This window comes from Nannospalax galili, unplaced genomic scaffold (genome assembly GCF_000622305.1).
Source record: "Nannospalax galili isolate Female #2095 unplaced genomic scaffold, S.galili_v1.0 scaffold1018, whole genome shotgun sequence".
NCBI classification, from domain to species: domain Eukaryota; kingdom Metazoa; phylum Chordata; class Mammalia; order Rodentia; family Spalacidae; genus Nannospalax; species Nannospalax galili.
Window position 1 is genome coordinate 941299 of NW_008342000.1, and position 24057 is coordinate 965355.

General features: G+C 40.9%; 1 long non-coding RNA gene across 1 annotated transcript in view; it reads left to right on the forward strand.

Annotated features, from left to right (window-relative positions):
• Positions 1-17145: 17145 nt before the first annotated feature.
• Positions 17146-24057, forward strand: part of LOC115071180 — a 28060-nt gene continuing 21148 nt past the window's right edge. The window contains exon 1 of the long non-coding RNA XR_003850290.1: positions 17146-17317. This is a non-coding gene — a long non-coding RNA (uncharacterized LOC115071180). The remainder of the gene's footprint in view (positions 17318-24057) is intronic.

Below are 24057 nucleotides of genomic sequence, written 5' to 3' on the forward strand. Positions count from 1 at the left end.
TCCAATAGAGGCAATTCCCCAACTGAGGCTCCCTCAACCCAGGTGTGTCAAGTTGACACTAAAGCTATCCAGCACAATAGTTTATTATAGTTCAAGTTTGATGCTAGTCTATGGGATGTCAAACATAAGCCAGTCCCTGTCCAGTGAAGGAACAAAGCCACTGACAGAAAATGATCAAAGTTCTTCCTGGAAGAATAGAGAGGAAAGTCGGAGAGAAGCTCAAGTCTGGGCTGAGTTCTCAGAACAATGGTGTGTTCTCTTGGGGAGGAAAGTGATGGGAGGAATTATAGTTCAAGTTTGATGCTAGTCTATGGGATGTCAAACATAAGCCAGTCCCTGTCCAGTGAAGGAACAAAGCCACTGACAGAAAATGATCAAAGTTCTTCCTGGAAGAATAGAGAGGAAAGTCGGAGAGAAGCTCAAGTCTGGGCTGAGTTCTCAGAACAATGGTGTGTTCTCTTGGGGAGGAAAGTGATGGGAGGAACTTTCTCTTTGACCACCTCCCCTTGAACACATGCAGCCACTCCTTTAGTGGGGAGCTTGAATGCTTCCTTTGGTTTCACAGCTTGAAAGGACATTTTCTCAGACTGGGTTGTGGCTAGGCAGCTCCCCCTGACTTAGGCCCATGGTATCCTGGAACACCCTCCCAAGCACAGCTCACACCCCTTGGAATCACCATTTCTCACTTGCCTGACTGATTTCACCCAGGGAACAGAAGCACTGTGCTGAGAACTTGTTCTTCATAGTCTTGGTTTTGGGGTAGCACATGACGCAATGCCAGGTGCACAACAGGTGGTCAACAAACGCTTACTTAATACAGAAGATGGCAATGGATGAAGTGACAAAGGGGTGTCCCTGGAACAGAATAGAAAGATTGGGACAAGAATGGCACCTACTGAGGACCTACAGTGTGGACAGTCACCTCTCAGGGCCTCTTGGAGTCTCACATGTATCATGGGCGGTTGTAAGAAAATGCAGGAGGAGACCTTGGGGATGGAAGCCTACCATAGGACTTAGAGATTCACAGAAAGGCAGGTTTAAGCTAGTGATGGAGATGGGCCTGATGAGGAGGACTGAGTACAGCCAGCTAAACCATGCAAAGGAAGAAACCAAGTGGACAGGGGCCAGTGACAGCAATGGAGAGGAGACTAGGAGACCCAGGACAGAGAAAGATGGGGCGGGTGAGCCCGGTAGGGGAAAGGAAGCAACTGGGAAGGGAAATAAATAGAGAAGTGATAAGAAAAGAAAATCTCAAAAGCAAACAGAATCCGAAGAGATAAATGGACATGGAAAAATGTCAGGAAGGGTAGACAAAGGCCAGGGGAGAACAGAGACACAAGCAGAAAGAGAAAGTAACCAGGAGCATGAAACAGTCTGGGAAAGCTAGACATTGACCTACCTGAGCAATCCCTGAAGCCTGGAGCCCCACAGATCTCCTATCCCATTTGGGCTGTGGATGTCTGCATGTCTCATAGACTCAACTCTGTTGAAATCCTCTCCTACTGTGTTACTCCAGGCCCTGGACCAGGTGTGCTAGGAGGCGGGAACATGGGGCACTGAGCTTCAGGTGACAACCCCTCTTAGAGACCTAAGAAGTATCAACCCCTCAGCTTGCTCTTGCTTGGCCACTGAGCATTGCGTGACCTGACAATGGCCTCTATCTTCAGGTTGGCCCATTTCTGCACCAAGGCAAGTATGTGATATGGCATGGACTGCCCAGACCTTCCCAAGAGACCCATGGGATCCTGTGGGTCTTGATCCAGGCCTGGCTTGGTGTTGAGGCCAAGTTCCTTCATTTTCCCAAGCTTCATCTTCTTTGCCTAGTTAATGGAATTCTGAGTCATCGCCAGACAATTAACCTGAGTGGAACAAATGAATGCTTTCCCTGCCTGTCCTTGTCCTCAATAGCCAGAGCTCATTCTTCTTCTAAGACAAGCTCATCCTCCCACAGTCAATCTGCAGAATGTCCCTTCCTGCATATCTCTTCCCCAAAGAGAGCACAGCACTGTCCCAAACAGGATGGCTAGTCTTATTTATTTTTAATTCTCTGAATTACTGTTCCCCTAAGCCAGGGAAAGCCTGTCATTACTCCCCCTTCTATTTAACCTATAGATATCCATACTGTTTTCTCCAGAGCCTGCCAAAAGAATCCTGTTTCAATTAACTTACAACTCTTTCTTAATGAGTAGCAGAATGAGATAATAGGCATTTAAAGTGGGAAGGGGCCTTGGAGATCTTCCAATCCAACGAGAAAATTTTGTAGCCCAGGAGGGACATCACACCCAGACAGGCAAGGTCAAACAATATATAAAGTAATCTATACTCATAGAGACATTGGGGCATGAACTTGATCCTCCCTATTCTCACATTTAGGTTGTTTGCACAAAATCCACCATCATCTTTTTGCTTGCTGGTTAATTTGTTAAGTCATGTTTGGTCTTTCAATGCACAGTTTGTGGTTTTAAATTCCCTTTTCCTGGTGACAGCAACCCAGTTCTATGGAATGTGTCTCTACTTCCTGTAGTTCCAGGGGGACCAACACCCACTGCCCACATATACTCTGGAGTACAAGGATGGAAACACTTGTGGTGGGTACTCTGGCTGGTCTATGATCTCCCACACAAAATCCATTGATCCAAGCTTGCCAACCATCTTTCCTGAGAATAACATAGAAACCCCTCCTTATCCTCGGGGGATGTGTTCCAAGACCACAGTGGATGCCTGAAACCACATATAATACCAAAATGTATATAAACCATGGTTTTTCCCTCCATATGCATACCTATGTATCCTGGGATACATAATGAAAACTTTCTATATTATAATAAAAATTATATGAATGTGGTCTCTCTCAAATAACTTATATGCTCTGCAACCCTTCTTGTGATGATCTGAGATGATCCAGTGTTCACATGATGAGATGAGATGAGTGACTGCATTGTGATGTAGGACTAGGTCACCACTGACCTTCTGACTTGTTTCAGGAGTATCCTCTGCTTGGGTGGTCCTGAGTGATGTAGCCATAACAATGCCAGTCAGGGAGCAAACAGGGTGTAGATACTTTCAACAAAGAAATGACTCATATGCTGGGTGAGATGGTGAACACCTTTCACGTGAGATGGTGAGGTGGTATACTCAGAATGGTAGCCATTTAAAACGTATAGATTGCTTATTTCTGGAAATTTCCATTTAGTATTTTCAAATCATGCTTAGCTATGGTTAATAAAAATCACAAAAAGCAAAACTGCAGGTAAGGGAAAGACCCTGTACATGGACCACAAGACAGACAGATTTCCCCCATTGCATTCCAACGCACAGGCCTGAACAATGATTTTTCTCTAAGGTCACTACCTGCCATCTCCCTAGCCATTAAGACAGAGCCTGCCTGCAGAAGGAAATCAGCACAGCAAACAAACTCCACATCTTGAGGACAGGCAGAGTCAGGAGCAGCAAAGGAACTGTGGCTCCAGCCAGCTCCTCAAGGAGCCCATCATCTAAGGAAGACAGCCCCCAAATTCACATGTGATGAACCTATTAAGAAGGCAAGCAGCCGCTGGGCCTGGCAGCACCCAGCATTGTCCCAGCACTCAGGACGTGGAAGCAAGAGGGTCACAATTTGGGGCCAGCCAGGGCTAACTATCAAGACCCTGTCTTAGGGCTGGAAAAATGGCTCAGTAGTTAAGAGCACTTGATGCTCTTTCAGAGAACCCGGGTTTGATTCCCAGCATCCACATGGTGGCTAGCAACCATCCATAACTCCAGCTTCAGGAGATCCAGCGCGCTCTTTTGACCTCCATGGGCACTGTACAACACGGGTGCGCCTGCCTATGTGCAGGCAATACACTCATACACATAAATAAAAATAATAAAAAAGACCTTGTCTCTAAAATAATGATAATATAATAGTAATTGAAAAAATAATAAAGGACTGTGGTCAGTGTAATATGAAGACCTAGGTCCAATATCTGGTCCTCAAAGAAAATTAAAAGACAAATAGCACTCATATACTTATCTTTATTTTTTCAGCTCATTAACCCACAAACATTAAAAAAAATAATCATACCTAAGTACCTTTCATGGGTAAAGCAAGTCTTTAAGAGCTAAAATATCTTGTTCTAAGTCATAAGTCACCTACATCAGACAGAAGCCTAGGCCAACTTCAAAGCCACAATGCATTGCTTTTCTGCACTTACTTTTCTGGGACAGCAGTTTGGGGAACAGTGGGAGCCCAAAGGAGAGGAGAAGAAGAATGCCCCCATTGGGGTTATGGACAATGAGTTATTGAACAGTGTCTTGAAGATGCCAAGATGAAGAGAACCAAGGAAAGAGGAGAATGCTTTTGAGAATGAGGCCCAGGGCTCCAGGTGCAGCTCAGTGGCATTGGGCTTGCCCAGCATGCATGAGGCCCTGGGTTTAATTCCCAGCACTGCAACCAAGCAATCAAATAGGTCCAAAGGTGGTTTCTGATGCACACCTTGTTTATCATTTCCAATTCCAACCTGCAAAGTCTCTTCCACCCCCAGATAGTAGCAACCACCAAAACTGTGCAGAAGTTTCTTTTCAAACAGACTTCTCTCCCATTCTCCCCCACCCCTCTCTCTTTTTTTCCTGTTTCTCTTTCTCCTTGCTCAATCCCTGCCAAAGGCAGTGAAAGTTGGGAGCCTGAGTCCCAGGGTGAACCGAGGTGACAGGCAAAGGCTGGAAGACATCGCATCTGTATTCTGGAGAGCCTCTCTGCAGCATTACTGAAAAGGCATGCGTTCTGCAACCTTTTGCCACTGCTTTCTTTAAAGGCTTCAGCAATTTCGATATTTTGGTTCAGTGTCACTATAGAAAAGCTTTACAATTCCAGCTCGGGAATTAGAAGATATATTTGTAATAAGAATTGCTAACCACTGTCAGCTGGCAGGCCCGTGTCCGTGCATGAAAATGATACCATTAGCTTTCGCGACTGTGGGCAAAATGTAGAGATCATGGATCATATAAGACTGTGGAGAGAGAGTATGGGAAAAAACATCCAGTCTCACTTCCAGGGGATTTCCATGAGTCAGGGTCTGAGGCTAACGTGTGCACTTAGCCCTTGATGAGGTGGAAAGCTCAATACTACTTGTCTTTGTAAATACTAATTCTGCCCCTTATTGTATCTAACTGCTTTCTCCAGTAATGTTGATGAATCATGAGACTGCATTTCAATGAGGTGACTGTAAAGACAGGAGGTGAGGAGAAAAGACAAGTAAAGAAAGACAGGAGCAACCTTTAGGATGCAGCTCCCTGCAGGTCAGTGAGGCCCAGCCAGTCTCTGATGGGAGAGCAGAGTCCCACGTGCATGAATACTGTAGTCACACGTGCAGAACCAAGCAGATTGGGGCCCGGTTCCTGCCCTGTCATTCCAGGTCATATGAGCTTTGGTAGATGGTTGGGCTTTCATTCCTAGTCGGTGATGACAGCATAACTGTATATCTGGCCTATTGTAGGGGGTTGGGGGACTCTAGTCAATGAAGGGATGAAGTTTTCCTTCATATATAATAATTAGATTTAGAATAAAGATGCTAATAATCATTATGGTATAGGCTTCAGTGAAGATCCTATAGGCTAACACAGCCAAATGTTCAGGAACACTGCAGGGGGGCAGGGGAAATCAATGCCTATTTCTTCCATTCTTAGCTCCCATTTATTTGTCATGTCAACCAAGAGAGCAAATTCTCTTTAGTGCCTTTTCTAAGTAAGAGGGAGTGTGAGGGTCAGAGGCTCGGAGGCTACGGGGATTTATAGAGGACAGAAGGGCTGAAGCTTGGAGCCTTGCTGTCTGACACAGAGAATCAGTGATGCCTTGTCATCATGTCTTTCCAAATCACAGACAGTTCCCAGGGTTTGAGCTCCAGAGGTGGGTATTTCCCATCACAAGGAGCAATGTGGCGCTAGGGAAGGCTGTGAAACACTCCCTGACTCATTCTAGAGAGAAAGGAAAAGAGGCAAGACATGTACAAAGAGAGTCGAGCATAGGGATCCAGCACAGGGACCAAGCTGGAGCATCTGGCAGAAACAGCACTGGGCCAAGTTAAGGGACCCAAACTCACTGTACCCAGCATGTTCCAGGGACCCAGACGCAGCACACTGCTCGGTCACCAGGACCCACCTATTGCTGAAGGGCTTACAATGAGCATTGGTACACCTTCCCCCTTTCAGCACTGGATTTACAGATAAGAGCTGGCCCTATACTCAGACAACTTAATTCAAATTAATTCTTATCTCTGTACACATTATTTGAATGTTAAAGATTAATGTTATTAAATGTGGAGCTTGTAAAAACAAATACAAAATTTTTTAAATGTAGAATTTGAAAGACAAAGCTCGTGAGGTGTTTCTCATAGGACACTCTTGAAAAGTTCCCTTCAAACTTGTATATACACAGAAGGAAAGGGTATGTGCAGAAAAGGTAAGTCATGTATCCAATCTCTCACAGGTGCTTTTTGGAAAGTGTGAGGTTCAAGCTCAGAATTCTTGACATCAAATACAGCAGGTATCCTACCACAAAGGTCCTCGCAGTGAGTGAATTAAACTTGTTGGAATTACAACCAGATGTACTGTACATGCAAGTATGTTCCTATGAATACACACTACAGCGTTTCTCAAAATGTGCTCCTCAGGATACCTACGGAGCACCCAGTTTCCCTGGAGCTTATTGGAAGATAATCATCAGAGCCCATCCCAGACCAACTGGCTGGAAATCCCTGAGGACAGGTCTGAGGGTAGGAACCTTATTTAACAAGCTTCCCAGACATTCTCATTGGGAACCTACTACAGTAGGATGGATGGTACTGACTCAGCTTACAGATAAGAAGCAGGAGGGCCATGGAACACCAACATCTTGCCCAATTTATATAGCATTGGATCATGGATTCAGTTTCCAGTCTTTCTGATTCCCACACCTGTGAGCCAAGCAATAGATTTATGCCACTAAGAATAGCTATGAAATACTTACATAGGGCCAAGAATGGTTCAGGAGCACACCAATTCACAAAGATGAATCCTGTCTCTTCATTTTATAGACACCAAATTGAAGAAAAACCAGAAAAAATATTGGGACTGGGACAGGAAAAAGGAGCTTTAGAACTGTAAGTTTATAGCATCATCTGAAACTATTTATGGAAGGAATGATAGATACTGGGTGCTCTGAAACTGTGCTAAGTTCTGTTGTCTTGCTTGACCAATCAAAACACTGTAAGAAAGCATTGTTACCACCCATAGTTCAGAGATCTGGGCACCAAGAGCAGGAAGCTCAAGTGAATGGTCCAGGGTCAACCTGTCTGATTTCTCATTATTGAACCCTATCCTGTGAAAGTCCTTTGTCCCCATCTGCAATCATAAGCAAGCATGTATACTGAACACTAAGCTACCATGCTTAGCATCTTCCACAAGTGTGTATGTGGTTGATTAACAGTTTCCCATCAAAGAGACAGTGTTAATACCTATAACTTAATATTACAATGTAATAATCATTATAACAGTAATCAACATCACCAGAACACTTTAATGAACTGCTGATGACTTTTCATTGCCTTCAAGGAAAACACATCTGAAAGCCAATCCCAGGAGGAAACAAAAGAGACATGTCACGATTAATAAACCAGTCCATGTAAATGGGTTATTGTTTTTGGGGAGGGGGAGCACCATACTCAAATGTTCAAACTTCTTTCAGACGGTCCTATGCTCATCAGCTATGTCTTAGCTGGTTGGCAGCTAATAATTTCAGAGATGAACCAAGATACGAGTTCAGAAGATGAATCTGTAACCCATTCCTTTCATCTATGCAACTTCTGTCCTTCCTCTTTCCTTTTTCAGTGAAGGTCCAGTCAGAAGACAGAAACCAATTTGGTTTTGTTAATCAGTTTTCTATCACTGTGACAAAATACCTGAAATAACGTAAAAAGAAGAAAGGTGTATTAGAATGACAACTTCACACCATTGTCAATTGATCCCATTGGTTTTGGACTTGTGGTGGTACTTTGTACACTGGTGTGAACACATGAGGAAGGAGGTAAACTTACTTGAAGCCCTCCGGGAAGAAAGCTGTGAACTGGGGTCACAATAGTTCCCTTTAAAAAGCATGTCCCCAGTACCCTAACTTCCTTCCACCAGACCCCTCTTCCTAAAGTGCCACCACCTCTTACAGTACCACAGGCTGAGCACCAAGCCTTAAACACATAGGTTACTGAAAGACATTCAAGACCTAAACAATAGCACCAGTTGTTTAAACAAAGAGAATTTACACATAGAAATAAAGCTGGTTAACAGGTTGAGCCAGCTGTAGAAAGCCGCCACTGCGGGAAGGGCAGGGACAAAACTGAGAAGAGGCAGGATTCTGTAGTTTTGGGGAGGGGCCACATCACCTTCAAAGAAGGGATGCTTATCTGCTGGGACAGGCGTCTCAAGAAGATGAAATGGAGTGATTCTATATGTGTTGAAGAAATGCATGTTGTAAACGACTGTGCAGGAAGGAGCTGCTCCATCAGACTAGGGTTCTGTGCACAGGATCAGGAGCTGACAGGAGGCCTGGAGGAAGGAGTGGGGGGGGGCACTGGATTCTCTCCTCCTGAACTATTTCCATATTAAGTACTCTGTGTCTCTGAAAACTGAACGATTTGCAGCATCAGTGAACACTGGAGGTTTGGGTTTTCTTTGACACTTTGCAATGTGCCAAATCTCAAATCACAAACAAATGATATTGTTTTCACACATCTGAATACCTGTTCTATGCTAATGCATCTGTTACTTCATTCAGTTTTTCTCAAAGTTCATTTCCACTGTAGAGCAGGCAATCCACTTCCCCTGGAGTGGAGGGGTGCTGCAAGGCTGCCTGCCATCACACATCTATCACATCCCCGTTTGGAAACTTGCACTCAGCAATCTCCTGGGATGCCCCCATCCCACGTCGTCACATGTGGATATTGATAGAAGTTGGCATTTGGCACTTTCCAGGGAATATCTACTGAGGGTGCTGGTCCAGTGCCCTGGGGGTTAGTTGCTTTTCCATAACTGTGACCAATACTTGAGAGACCCACTTACAGGAAGAAAAATTCCTTTTAGCTCATGGAGTCAGAGGGCTCAGTCCACGTTTTCCTTATCCCTACATATGAGGGGAGGGCATCGTGGTGGCATGTTGATAGCATGGAGCATGTGGCAGAGGAGAGCTGTTCATCTCATGATGAATGGGAGGCAGAGAAGGGGATTCCTGAACTGACCTGGCTTTCTGTGTGTTCCCTATGGAATCGTGCCTCCCACATACACCATAGGTGTCCTCTCCCTCAGTGAATCCTCTCTGGAAGTGTCCTCACAGACACACTGAAGCTCCTCAACCCAGTCAAGTCCATTATCAAAACTGGGCTGAGGAGAGTGTTCAGTGGGTTAAGTTCAGATTTAGTGTTCAGATCCCCAGCACCAACATATGTATTGGGGGGTCTTGGCAGCTCATCTGTAATCCCAGTGCTCAGGAAGTGGTGCTACAGGATCCTTAGAGCAAGCTAGTTAACTATAGTGACTGAATTGGGGAGCTCTGGGTTCACATGAGAGACCCTGCCTCAATACACACACACACACACACACACACACACACAGTGGACAGTGATCAAGGAGATACCTGACATAAGCATCTTGCCTCCACATGAGTACCCCTAAATGTACCTGTACACACTCATGCAGCCGTACACATTTGAACACACATACACACAAACAAGCAACAAACCCTGAAATTACCATCACACCCTGCATATACTAAGGTGAATAAGATATAGAAATCCCCCCTCCTCCACTTCCCCCAACCCCACCAAGTTCCAGGAAGAATGTGAGACAGCTGTCAAAGCGCATCCTTGCTACACACATCACAACAAAATGCCCTAAAGCATCTTCCATGGTAATCGGTCTTGTTCTTAACAGATGCTCTAGGGAAAATTCCTGTCTTGTCAAAAGCATGTGGGAGATGTACTAATGCCATCCCTTCTTGGAGGGTCATTTGCTGGCTGGAGTAGCAAAGGCTCTAAGAGAAGAACAGAAGTAGAAGAAAACTTATTCAATTCAGTTCAATCATATGTCTTACAAATTTGTCACTAGTATTATTTGCCTACAACATTTATTAATATTCCACAGATACAATGCTTTGTGATGCATAGTTCAGGATATTACCCTGGGGAAGCGGAGGCTTGAGTGAATTGGAGAAGGAAAAAGGGCATGGTTGTCCCTCTCTTGAGCAGACATAGGCCATGACCTCTAAGCCCAGATGCAGGGTGGTGGGGAACTTCCGAGGATGTTGGAGATCTAGGAGTTTAGAGGGAAGCACCATTGCTGAAGAGGGATGATGTCAAAATGTAATTGGATGTCTAGATCCCTAATGGAGAGAGCAGAGACAAGGAGACAGGAACACAGCACAGCTAGGAAAAGCTCACTAATTATCTCAGACAGCAGCTTTTTAACCTGATGCCCTTTGAAGTGTGTACTGCATGGCATCTTCAAGTCTCAGTCAACATGTATAACTGATGAAGAATTAATATGCAGGGCATATTAAAAAGCCACACAAATCAATAAGAAAAAGACAACCCAATGCAGCAGCAGCAGGCATAAAAAAGGAGCAAATCTTAAAGGGAAAAAAAAAGGTAAAAAAAAAGAAAATAGAAAATACAGTCATCTTAATAGTAATCAGTGGAACATAAATTAAAACAAGATATCTTTTTATTCTTCTCATTGAAGTGTCTAAAAAAGTTAAATTTGATGCTACTTACAATGGTCAGTCTTGATTGTTAACCTGATTGGATTAAGAAACACCCAGGAGATCAGGGCATGCTTATCCTGGAGGAAGATAGCAGCATTCTATGGCTTGTGAACTGAGGGGAATTAGGAGAAAAGAGAAAGCCTGGCAGTGTTCACATTCTCTGCTTCCTGACTACTATGATGTGAGCTGCTCTGCTCAGTCATACCCATGGCACCATAATGAACTGGAAAGTCTGTAACCATGACACTAAACAAATCTTTCCCCTCTTTGTTTTTCCCAGGTACTTGGTCATAGTGATTCTGACTAGCACACTACTGAATATAGGCAGTGATGTAAAATGGTCTAGATAGCCATTTTGGAGAGTAATTTACTTTTATTAAAATTTAAAACGTATATACCACCGCAATCCCAACAAGTTCACTTATTTGGCTGTATTGTAGATATACAGTGAGGTATAAGGTTGTTGTGCTAGTTTTGTATTATTATAACAAAATAATTTGAGAAACTTCAACTTTAAGGAACGAACATTTGTTTTGATTCATAGATTCGCAGGCTCTATGCACGATACTCGGTCATATTGCCTTTGGGCCTGCAATAAGGACAATCAGGGCAGGGAGCACACAGTGAGGTAAAACACTCTTCTCACTGTCCTCAGAGTAGTTGGGATGCAGAGAATGATGGGAAAGAGTCAAGGTGCAAATATCTCCTTCGAGGGTGTAGTTCTGATGACCTGACTTCCCCTAGGCCCCATAAAGTTCTACCACTTCCCATGGCACCAAAGAATGGGGATCTAGTCTTTAACACACAAGACTTTGGGAAATAAAAAAGATTGTTCCCCACAATACTGTTTGTGATAGCCCTAAATGTGAAACAACCCAAGCCTTACACAACAAAATGCCAAATAACCATTTAAAAGAATGGGTTTCACAGAACCCACATAATACGCCTGGCATGGAGCACACATGCTTGGAGACCTGTACCGGGGAGATGGGGACAAGAGGATGGGGCTTACTGGCCAGCCAAGCTAGGCTAACTGGTGAGCTCCAGGCCAATGAGAGACCTGGGCTCAGAGGATGTAGACGGCAGTCAAATGAACCACATATTCTATAATGAAAATAAAAATTTACAATTTTTTTTATTCTTTGGCTTACAGAATATAAGAGATTTTATGTATGCCATAACAAAATTCTCCTAAATCCTGGGACAAATATTTTTAAATTTTTAGACAGTAGTTGATTAAAATAAAAATAATAAATCTCAACTAATTTAATTTCTATTTGTGCTAACATTCAAATATTTTAAATGACAATGTACTTAGATTGGAGATACCAAGTATTTCTAACACACGAAAATGTTTTAGTAAAAATTTAAGAACACATATATGCATCTATATAAACAGAAATTTAAAACTATTAATAAATTATTGAGGGTTGGCAAGTTGTCTCAGTAGGTTAAAGTTCCTGATGCCAAGCCTGCTATCCTAAATTTAATCCCCAGAATCCATAACTAAAGGAGAGAATGAACTTCACAAAATTGTCTTCGGACCTCCACATACATGCCGTGGCCATGTGTATATGCACAAGTGCATACGCACACACACTAATAAATTATTTAAGGGCCAGGGAGATAGTTCAGCAGGTAAAAGTACTTGCCACCAAGCCTGAAGGCCTGTGTTCAATCCCTGGGACCAACATGGTAGAAGAGATATGACTCCAGCAAGTTGTCCTCAGACCTCCCCATATATGCCACACGGCATGCACATACACCTCCCACTTAAATAAACAAATAAATGTAGTAAAAATTATTCTTTTTAAAAAAGGAATGGGTTTCAGGTGTGTACATACTAACAGTACATAATGAAAAGATAACAAACCCCCACATACAAGATTAAAGTATGTATGTTTATACACACAAAATAATAATTGTATATCACAAGGAAACATCTAGAAGAAAAGAGTTTAATGCTGGAAGTTGCCTTGGGTAGGGCACTCTTGGGGTTAAAATGTCAAGGAAGATCCACACTTTACTTTTTAATTTTTTAATTCATTTATTTTTATTTTATGTCTATGAGTGCTTTGCCCTCAGGTGTGTAAGTGCACCTATGCAATGCCCACAGTTGCCAGGAGAGAGAGTCAAATCTGCTGCAACTGGCATTATGTATGGTTGTTAACCACCATTTTGGTGTCGGGAACCAAACCTGGGTCCTCTGCAAGAGTAGCCAGTGCTTTTAACTGCTGAGCCACTTTCCAGCTTCCCAACATTTTATTTTTTGAAATCTGAAACTTCATGAGAGCATCTTTGTGTGTTTAATTTATAAAGCAAAGGAATTTTCTGTGAGACAGTAAATAAGTATATGATGTGAACAAAGGCAGACTTCTTCAACTGACATGAAGCAAAGAGGGTAGGCTGTCTGCCAATGGCTAGAAGTGCTCTTGTTTCCTGTGCGTCTACATTTCTAGCTCTTTAGCCCCAGCTTATTCTTCATGTGGAAAGAAAAACATCTTTTTTAGAGTATCTACTACATACATAGGGCACTTTGTAATACATGAGTATCTATTCTTCACCAAGACCTCATGGCTCAACATCACTAGATTCTGCAGACAAGGACGCATCAGCTCGATTTGGGAAAAGAAAAAGTCTGAAATTCAGATGTATCTGGAGATACATCACAAGGTCTTGATAATGCTGAACAATGTGCATAGTTATCTAGAATTATTCTTCTGTAGCATGAATAACATGTTTATACACAAAACATATAAAACATACAAGTCACTAAAGGAAAAGACAAACACCTTACTATGGAAAGAGGCACAAGAAGCAGCTAATAATAATAATAATAATAATAATAATAATAATAATAAAATCGACAAGCATAAGAAAAAGCATCTGTCTTCACAGTTATCAGTGAAATGCAACTTTAAGCAAGACAATTGTTCTTTTCTTTTTCTTTTTATTAGATTGACCATAAATAAATTAAACCTGGTGAAACAGAATGCCAGGAGTGATGTAAAGTGGTCTTGCTCACTTTGGAAAGAAAGCTGGCATTTATAAATAAAGTTATAACACACATACTCTTTGTCTTGCCATTTCCCTTTATATAATCAATTATAGATAACTGCACAGTGAGACGTAAGGTTTCCTGCTTATGTGCCCACCTACCTTCCACCTGCCTAAAATCTACTAGCACAACTGGTTGTGGTAATGAGTGACTCTTAATTACAAGTTAATTTAATTTCAGGATGTCTACCCAATGTCTGAAAATGTTTTCTGGTCATCTTAACTGAAGGAAGAAGGATACTACTAGCATGTAGTGGGTAGAGACCAAGGATGTTGTTAAACATTCTCCAGTACACAAGATACCCTTCCCAGTACAGGATTGTACAGCCCAAATGGTAAAAGTGCTGATACTGAGACTCCCTAATCTATATCTATAAGAATTACATGAACTCAGATGTCTTCAGGAAGGTCTTGTCAAAGTCAGCATAAAATGCTCTACTTATGTTTGTCTCCGAACTCAGATTTGGCTTGTTTCTATAACCAGATAATATACACAGTGAAAAGATGTTGTTCACTGCCCTCTAGACCAAAGTCACTCAAGTTCTCTCTAGCTTGTTGGGAAAATAAATAGGAGAGGATCAGAGTCTAATCCAGTCAAAGATAATGCTGCTGGAGCTGAGGTAATGCTTAAAGAACAGGCAGAAATTGTCCCCTTGAGTTTTGTTTTTTGTTTTTTGTTTTTTGTTTTGTTTTTTTTTTAAACCAGGGAAAAGGCTTATGAGAGTCCTAACCCATTAGGCCAGCAAAGCACAAGGAATATTAATAAGTAAACACAAATAGCCCATGTTGTGTTTGGATTCTGGTCTTTTTTGTCTGATCAGATAGCATTTGGATTTGAAGATATGTTTGCATAAATAGTCTTTCTGAGCATTTACCAACTCTCCTTTCAGTATGAATTCTTCTCATTTTCTGCCTTTTAAAGTCGATTTCCAATAGTGAAAAGGTGTCAGTGATAATTAAAACCTAATTCTATGCCTGCATTCATTATAAAAAAAAAGCAGACTATGATCTTTAAAGCTTTCAGAAATGTTAGTCTCCATATCTTCCCAGAATAACAGTGATTTCAAATAGATATGGTACACGGGAGAAATATCCAAAAATGCAGTGAAATTAATTGCTATTTTTAAGAAGCTGCTTAAAATGCAATCGTTAACTGACGTATTGGTGGAGACAGTTTCCACATGGGTAATAGCCTCTCTTCTCAAACACAAGGAGACAAATTTCTTGCATTTGAAAACAGAACCAAATGACGGAGAAGATCACCATGATCGGGGAATGTGGGCTATAACCTGATGGAGTTTCATGAGCTACTACTGAGCCCAGTGAGAATAGTATGTCATGAGTGGTTCTGAGAAATATGCTTCTGAGCTGTCCTGAATTTTGAAGACATCTCTGGCTTAGTGGATAGACTGTGTCTGGAGAGAACTGTCCCTCAGGGATTGATGTCCTTGGGGAAGCATGGTGTTGAGGCCAACCCTTCCTTTTCATTTGTGTACTGCATAAAGTAGAAGACAGCACTCCTAATTCCCTCCTCTGTTCCCTCACACTCACCATTCCCATGATGGGTAGGTTCCTTACATTGGAGGGTAGTAGTTGGGTCACAGTCTTAGAATTTCTGCAGACTTTCATGACCCTTTAACTCTGAGCAGTGACATGCATACACTACCCTCAACTCCAACCCTTATTCTCCTCTCTGATGTCCTTGTACTACAAGGTTGACATATTCAGAGAACATCTAAGGACTCCCTTGCCTGCCTTCTAACATCTCTTTGGATGTGATCAAATGAATATCCAGTCAGAGACTCAAGAAGGAGGAGCACGAGATGTAGGACTTGCTCCTTAGACTCTCTTTAAAGCTCCTTCCAATTGGCTCTACCCTGCCGCACACATTGCAAGTGTCTTCTGTTTGCCGCTTACTTCTGTTCTGACAGATGCTGACCTTCCCTCCACCATTTTCCCCATTATTACCTGGAGGTACCTATGTCTCCACCACCGTTAGCAGTCTCCAAGTATTCCTCTCTGTCTAGGGTTTCCCTATCCTCTACTCAAAACGTTATAAAAAGTGCCTCTTATTAGCTACCTGACTGGGTTAGTTGTAAAGATTTTTGACAAATAAAGATCAAAAATGAAAACATGAGTCAAAAAGAAAGCTGTGTGTGTGTGTGTGTGTGTGTGTGTGTGTGTGTGTGTGTGTGTGTGTACGTACGCACATTAAAAATGCCATGGTGGACTGTTTTCCAAATATGCAGTTTGAATACGCAATTCATTTCCTGAGGCAGTCAGGTTGATTTTCCAGAACCGCCCTAACCCTGATTCTACCTGGGGGATTTACATGGCCCTAGTACCAGGTACATCCAACCTGCAGCCAGTAGGTTGTATACAGACAAGGATAGGCTATGTATTCAGCCCAGCACAGAATCATAAATTTACTTAAATGATTTTCAGCAGGAACTTTGTAGATGGCAAAGTCCTGTTGTAATGTCACAAGGTTGGATGTGTTCACAAGCACTTTTAAAGTCTTTCCACAACCTATTTATGCTTGGATCAATGCACTATCTAATGTAATCCCAGCCCTTCAAGTGAGAAAGAGAATTAGAAACTAGGAGCAAGGAAAGCCAAAATGTAACACAAACACATTTTGTGGGTGGGAGAATTGAGATGAAGGAAGGCATGGAACGCAGCAAATTTTGACTTTGCTCTGTCAGACTGTGACAAATTTGCATAAAAATAACCAATTGTTTGGATTTTATTTTTCATAGGGATGGGAGTTGAGCTCAAAATTTTTCCAAAATTCCTCCTAACTTAAAATCCTAACACCATGTGTCGTGTCCCTCAAGCCAGCATTGATGGTTCAAAACTTGAAGTGCCATCATTCAAGATTCAAAAATAAGCAAACTAGCTCTGGTTATTTGTAGTGTTGTTTTATTTTACTTTTTTTAGTCTTTGCCTAAGGCTTTAAAACAAGAATCCCTGCCCTTTAACTACAGGGTATGTGCCAAATCATGGTGGGTCCTTGCATTCAGTTTCTTCCCAGAACAATATATGTAATTTGGTTCTCCTTTTCCCTTAACTCTTCCTTCTCTTCTCCTCTGCCGCAACCACCACCAACACATCTTTCTCTTCTTCCTCACCTCCCCCTTTTCCTTTTCATTATTTGGCAAAGAATTCAGTGGCATCATCTCTGTGATACCACAGAATAAGCCACCAGATGGAAGAGCTTAGACACATGACTTCCAGCGCAACTCAGCCCCTCCTCCTTGCAACAGATCAAGTTACTTTATTTAAATTTTACACCCCCCTCATGAATCTCAGTTGGAATTGTAAAAGAAAAAAAAAAATGTCCACAAAGAGGCTTCCTATTTCTTGGGTTAAAAAACTCAAGTTATTGCTTGTCCCATAAGCAGGTCTTTAGCCTGGATTATAATTTTAGAAAGCAAGCAATTGAATTACAAAGTTCAGGAGTCTTCATACAAGCCGAGCTCAGCAGCCCAGCTTCAGGTAGGAGATTTCCCCTGACGTCTTCTATGTAGAAGTCCTCCTCCTCCTCTTCTTCCTCTTCCTTCTCTTCCTCCTATCCCCATCACAGTTATCCTATATAAATGAAATTTCTTGCATAGAAAGTACTAAAGAGAAATGCTGTGCTTCCAGGGTCCATCACAGCTGCTTTTGGATCTAGGAAAGGAAGTTTGGGAGAAAGTGCAAGCTCAGGCTTTCCCTGACTTTGAGAACAGCTCAGTCTTGGGGTATAGAAGAGTCGTATGAGCTTCCAAAAATTTTAAATAAATGTCTAACATTCTCATATCTAGCCCTTCCAGCTGTTCCTCAGAAGGAGACATTAATTACTAGGAGTTAAAAACTATATTCACCCCATCTTTATGATCTGTTCCAGAAGAAACTCAGGGACTTCACCATATTGATATTCTACAGAATGACTTCAAGTTGGCTGTGTAAATGTGTCCCTCAATCAATACTCGTTAAGGTGATTTTACGTACAGGAACACTTAAATAACTAAATCAATCTACCATGTAGAATGAGAGTGACTAATGATAGAGAAACCAAGAAAAATACCCTTGAGAGGTTAGAATAAGGATTGTCATGTCTTAACTGACTCAAAAACGAATTCTTAATAGCCTCATACAGCACCATTTTTAAAGTTTAATATGTGCTTTCAATCATTTTCGCAAGCTTTTAATAAAATTTGTTGGTTGCTTTTTTATTAAAATACCCCTATCTGAAGCCAGGCTGCTGGGCTCTGCTTGTATGGGGGAATTATGCAACTTTGTATTCCAATTGCTTGGTTACTAATACTGTACAGTCCAAACTGAAAATCTGCTTATGGGACAAACAATTTCTTGCTTCTTACAACCCAAGGAGTAGGAGATTCCTTTATGGACATTTTCTTCCTTTTGCAGTCTCAGCTGAGATTCGTGAGAGGCATAGGCTTCAAATAAAATGGCCTGATCTGTTGGAGCAGGAAGAGCTGAACTTGCTCTGGGAGTCATGTGTTTAAGCTCTTTTTCAAGTACCATTTAGTATCAGATTAGAAGAGTCACACTGAAAGGGTCACACTTGGAAGGGAAGAAGAGAGGTAGAGTGAGCTCAGAAAGAAATTATCCAGGTTAGGGACAGTATGACAAGAGATGCTTTAAAGGTGACTGAAGAGCTGTGCAGCAGGGTGGGTTTGGTATGTAGAAAGAAGTACCCTGTATATGCTCAGCAGCTCTCAAAGGAATCATAATATTATTAGAGGGGAGTAAAAAGTAGGGAAGTAAAAAAGAATTCTAAGTGATCAAAAAGTGAATTATCTCAAATGCTCTGGTAAGGAAGGTGTAGAAGACCCAGTGTATCTCTTGTATCCCCCTCCCACATCTTCCATCCCATATTCTATTCTTCATTGCCTTCAGTGCAAAGGTGAAATCCCACCATAGTTTTTGGACATATTGTCTTCTGCTCTATACAAAGGGGGTCTCTTAATCTCTTGTGTCTTGTGTACCACTCTAGTTCTGTGTCAAAATGGCTACCCCTTCAAATGGTTTAGTTTTAATTTATGAGGAAAAAAAATCAATGATCAGAAATGTAATTTTTTTAATGATCTCTATAAATATGCTTCTTTTCTTCTGGGAAGAGAATATTTATTTGTTTGTTTGTTTATTTATTTATCCAAAAGGAATGAATGAAAGGAAGGTCCATGGTTCCTAACAACTAGGGTAAATAATACACATGGCAGTCACACAGTTTTCTTGAAATATTGCTGTCTTTGTTCCAGGGGCCTAGGGTTTAACTTTCTCCTGCTCCAACAACCAGTTTCTTTACTGTTATTTCTGCTACTTTTCCTCACACAACAAAATTATGGAGTGTGAAATACCTCCTGCCTCATCTCTTTAAGTTATTATTTACATATTTTTAAAGTAAGTAGTAATAGAAAAGTGAGTTAAAACCCAAGCAACGGTTCAGGCTCTGGAAGCATTGGGGATAAAAGGAATTTTTCACAAAATTGGTGGATGGTCAGTGAAATTGCCTCCCACACCAGGCAATAAGTTTTCTTTTTTTCTTTTTCTTTTTTTATTTACTGGTCTAGTCAATTAATTAGTTATAAGATTTTCAAAGCTAAGTTTTAGGTATTTCTATTGCTCTTCTGAACAGTCAATTTTATTGATAACTTTGCCAAGATATTGACAGAGTTATGGGTTGTTATTTATTATTTATTAATTTTTAAATTTATTTATCTTTATTTTGATGTGTATGAGTGTTTTATCTGCATATATGAAAGCTCACTATGTTTGTGCAATGCTGTCAGAAGCCAGAAGAAGGAATCAGATCCCCTGGAACCGGAGTTATGAACAGATGTTAGCCACCATGTGGGTCCTGGGAACCAAACCCAGGTCCTTTGCATAAGCAACCAGTGCTCTTAACCACTGAGCCATCTCTCCAGCCTCCAGCCCCATTTCACTCTTATTGTTAATCATTTTTTCATCTAAAATTATCAGATTTCTCTTACTTCAAATGTAACTTTAAGGGCCAATAAGGATTCTCTGTTTATTTGCATCACAAACTGATCTTGTTCTCTTTTATTTAGTTTTGAAAAAACAGAAAGGTGTGTGTGCATGTGTGTGTGTGTGTGTGTGTTTGAGAGAGAGAGAGAGAGAGAGAGAGAGAGAGAGTTTATAGACAATTTCAGTCTCTTCTGTAATTATTTTCTATTTCAATTTATTTCTTTTCTTATCGTCTTCATTTGCATTTATCTCATCCCCGAAGTTGGTTTTGGGTTTTCAGTCTTAAATTGACAGAGCGGTTTACTGTTATTGCTTTTTACTTAATAAGGAATTGACTTGCCATTATCCATGGAGTACAGCTTGGGCAGTATAATATGTATTTATGATAAAATATTCTTAGTTTTTGTCTATATTTAAATAATTGATAATTTAGAGACAATTAGTCTTTTTTATATTTTATTTATTTATTTTGTGTGTATGAGTGTATTGCCTGCATGTATGTAATTACACGAGTGTCCTGCAATGCTTACGGAGGTTAGGGGAAGGTCAGATTTTCCTGGAATTGGAGCTACGGATGGTTGTTAGCTGCCATGTGGGTCCTGGGACTCAAACCTGGGTCCTCTGCAAGAGGAGCCAGTGCTCTTAACCACTGAGCTATCTCGCCAACCCTGAGACCATTATTCTTTGACTCAAAATTTCTTTTGAGTGAGAAATTTTTATTTTCATTGTTGTTTGCTTTTGTTTTTATTTTTAGCTCTTTACATAGTTTATCTTAAAAATATTTACTTTAGGGAGTTTATTGTGCTTATTTCTGCAGCTTAGAGCAAGGTAAAATTTTATAAATCTTCCATGGAAGTTTAAAGATCTTATTATTTTAGTAACATGTACCCACTACCAAGTGCAATGGCCCATGTCTATAAGCCTAGCATTTGGGAGGCAGAGGTAAGGAGGACCGTGAGATTGAAGCTAGTCTAGTCTACGCAATCACACTTTATCTCAAAAAATATATAAATAATAGATTTACCCAAGTATTTACTGCTTTCAATCTATCTTATCTGCCAATGTTAAGAGAGTTGTGTTACTGTCTCTTCAAACAAACGTGTTTCTACAAATTTGCCATTTTATTTTTAACATTTTTAGCTTTACATATTTTGATGTGTTATTCAGAAAATAAATTTTCATGACTATTTTATCTTCACTGGGGACTGTAAAATGACACTCTTTGTCTCCTTTGATGTTATTTGGCCTGGAATAGTTTGTTTGAATTAATGTTGCCAGCCCTGTTCCCTTTGTTTTTGCATTTACCTGATAACATTTTTAAAAAATGCAGTTTCTTTTCCACTTCCTCTGTTTTTTGGTTTTATATAGTACCAAGCACAGATGTTCTATTGAACACAGTAAGAGAAGCTTAGAATTTTCAGTTGTTGGGAAATACTAGCAAATGTAAATAATCTTTAAAGATAATATAAAACTTTGCATTGGCATCCACAGCACAGCATCTAAATGGCTTTCTCAAGGAGACAGAGTTTGAACTGCAGCCTCTGGCTTCATGTGATTCCTGGTATGGGTTGGAAAGCCTTGGTGAAGCCAGGCTCTGGACTGTGCATGCAAAAGAACCCTGAGAATACCAAGAAGTTAGACAAAGAAACAGTATACCACAACTATGTAAGGTCTTGGTGTTCACAGTACTAAGACTATTAGATGTGTTTCCTGTGTTTCTTCCCAATGCATCTTCTTGACTCTCAGAAAACTGGATAATCTCATGTTGTAGATGTTTGATTACACCCTCTGATCCCTGGCAGGTTCAGTCAAGGTCTTTGTCCCAGTACCCAGAGGCATCGCCAGGCATCAATGCCATATGTGGAGAGATCTGCTCCAAGCACTGTGAATATGCTTTAGCCACGTGTGCCTCAGTTTCCCCTTTTGTAAAATAATGATTGAATAAGGCATAGAGCATTTGTAAATTGCTAGGAACAATCTCTTGGCACACAGCAGCCAATGAAAGAGTGTTGCTACTCACTGACTTGATCATCTTGTTTTACCGTTCCCTCTTAGAATGGTATATTTTTGTTTATTTATTGGCCTACTCTTTTTCAGTCATTTGAAAGGAATTCAATTCTTTTAAAACTTCACTTTGGACTACTTTGGTATATTTGAATATTTTCCCCCTCTGGTTTTTAAGATTTACTGTCAATTATTACCCCCTTCTAAGATGAGCAGTTCAGCATGCCGATGCTTTTCATCCCAATCTCTCAACTCATTTTCTATTTGATTAGTACTGTATAATTGAGAACATCTCCTGAGAATTATAGTCATTTGCATTCAAATTAGGAGGATATTTACAGTTTTGACTTCAGAGTAATGTTTTCTTTTCTTGTAAGATCGCCTTTGAAGCCATTATTTCCCCATTCTTGAGTCACATTTTAGGTCAGACCCTTGTCATAGACAGCTCATAGTAGGTTCTTTCAATTAAGAGCTTATGGAAAGCCTATTTAGAAAATTTTTCAGGTTGCCGTTGTGTGTAGTTTGTGTGTTTGTGTGTGCGTGCGTGTTGCCTTTACTCACTGAGCAGTGTTTTGATTAGTTACTTTTCTCATGGTTGTCGGAAAATACCTGACAAAAACAACTTAGGAAGGAAAGGTTCATTTCGTCTTACAGTCTGTCATGGCAGGGAAGACATGGCAACAGGAGCCCAAGGTGGCTGGTCACATTGCATCACTGTCAGGAAGCAGAGCAGACAGGAAGTGCAGCTAAACTATAAATCCCAAACCCTGCCTCTGCCGGTCCATTTCCTCCAGCAAGACACCAAATCCTAAAGGCTACACACCCTTTGAAAACAGAGCCCCCAGCTGGGAACCACTCATACACAAGAATCCCCGAACACATTTTATATTCAAATTACAACAGCATTATAGTTCACTTTCTGTTGCTGTACCTAAAAAGCAGAGATTAGATAATTTATTAGGAGTAGAGATTTGTTTCCCTCACAATTCGGGAGCCCAGGAATTCCAAGAGCATGGTGTAACGCTGGCATCTGCTCAGCCTCTAACGAAGGTCGTCCTGCTGCATTATAGTGTAGGCATGGGGATCACAGGGCAAGACTCAGTAAGCATACCAGTCAGAGCTTCCTTTTATAACAAAGCCAGGCCATTGATAAGCTATTAAGCCATTAATCACAAATGGTTTAATCCATTTGCAACCCACTGATCTCCCAAAGTCCTCACCTCCAAATGACTTTAATATACTCACTTTGGAATTAACTTTATTATACATGAAGATGTCAAACCGTAGCAGGTGGCCATTTGGCAGTCTGCAATGTTTTGGGGTCACGTACTTTCTCCTGAAAACACATTACTTACTTTTCCATTTTCTAACATTTACCATGTCCATCTAGCAGTGAATCATTTTATTATCTTCACTTATAACAAACGAAGTTTTTTATCTAATGTTTACATCTTTCCACCTTCAGAAAAGTATATTTAATGATACCTTTGATAGTGTTTTCTTTCTATTGCTCCTTTTTAATCTTCAAAAATATGTAAAATTAAAGCAGATTGGTACAAGTTTGTGATCACAGAACTTGGTAAGCAGAAGTAGGAGGGAACATGCCAAGGAGTGGTCAAACTAACTGGGTCAAATCATAGGTTCATTTGTAGTTAAGGGTCTCCACACTGCTTTCCATAAGGGCTGCACAAGTTTGCAATCCCACCAGCAGTGGGTGAGCATTCCCCTTTCCCCACATTTTCTCCAACATTTGCTATCATTTGTTCTCTTGATCTTAGCCAGTCTGACTGGGGTGAGATGAAATCTTAAAGTGATTTTAATTTGCATTTCCCTAATTACTAACAATGTTGAACACCTTTTAAGATACTTCTTAGCCATCTTTATTTCTTTTGAGAACTCTCTGTTCAGATCCTTAGTCCATCTTTGGGTTACTTGCTTTCTTGATTCTTTGTTTTCTGAGTTCTTTATATATTCTGGATGCTAAACCTCTGTCAGATGTATCACTGGTGAAGATTTTCTCCCACTCTGTGAGTTTTCTCTTTACTTCCTTGGTTGCTTCTTTTGATGTACAGAAGCTTTTTAGTTTAACGAGGTACCATTTGTTGATTCTTGACCTTATTTCCTGAGCAACTGATGTCTGGTTTAGAAAATCCTCTTCTTCTAACAGTTTCAGAGTTTCAGGTTTCACATTGAGGATCACCCTGAGCTTGGCTGGACACCATCATGGACTGTGTAGTGTA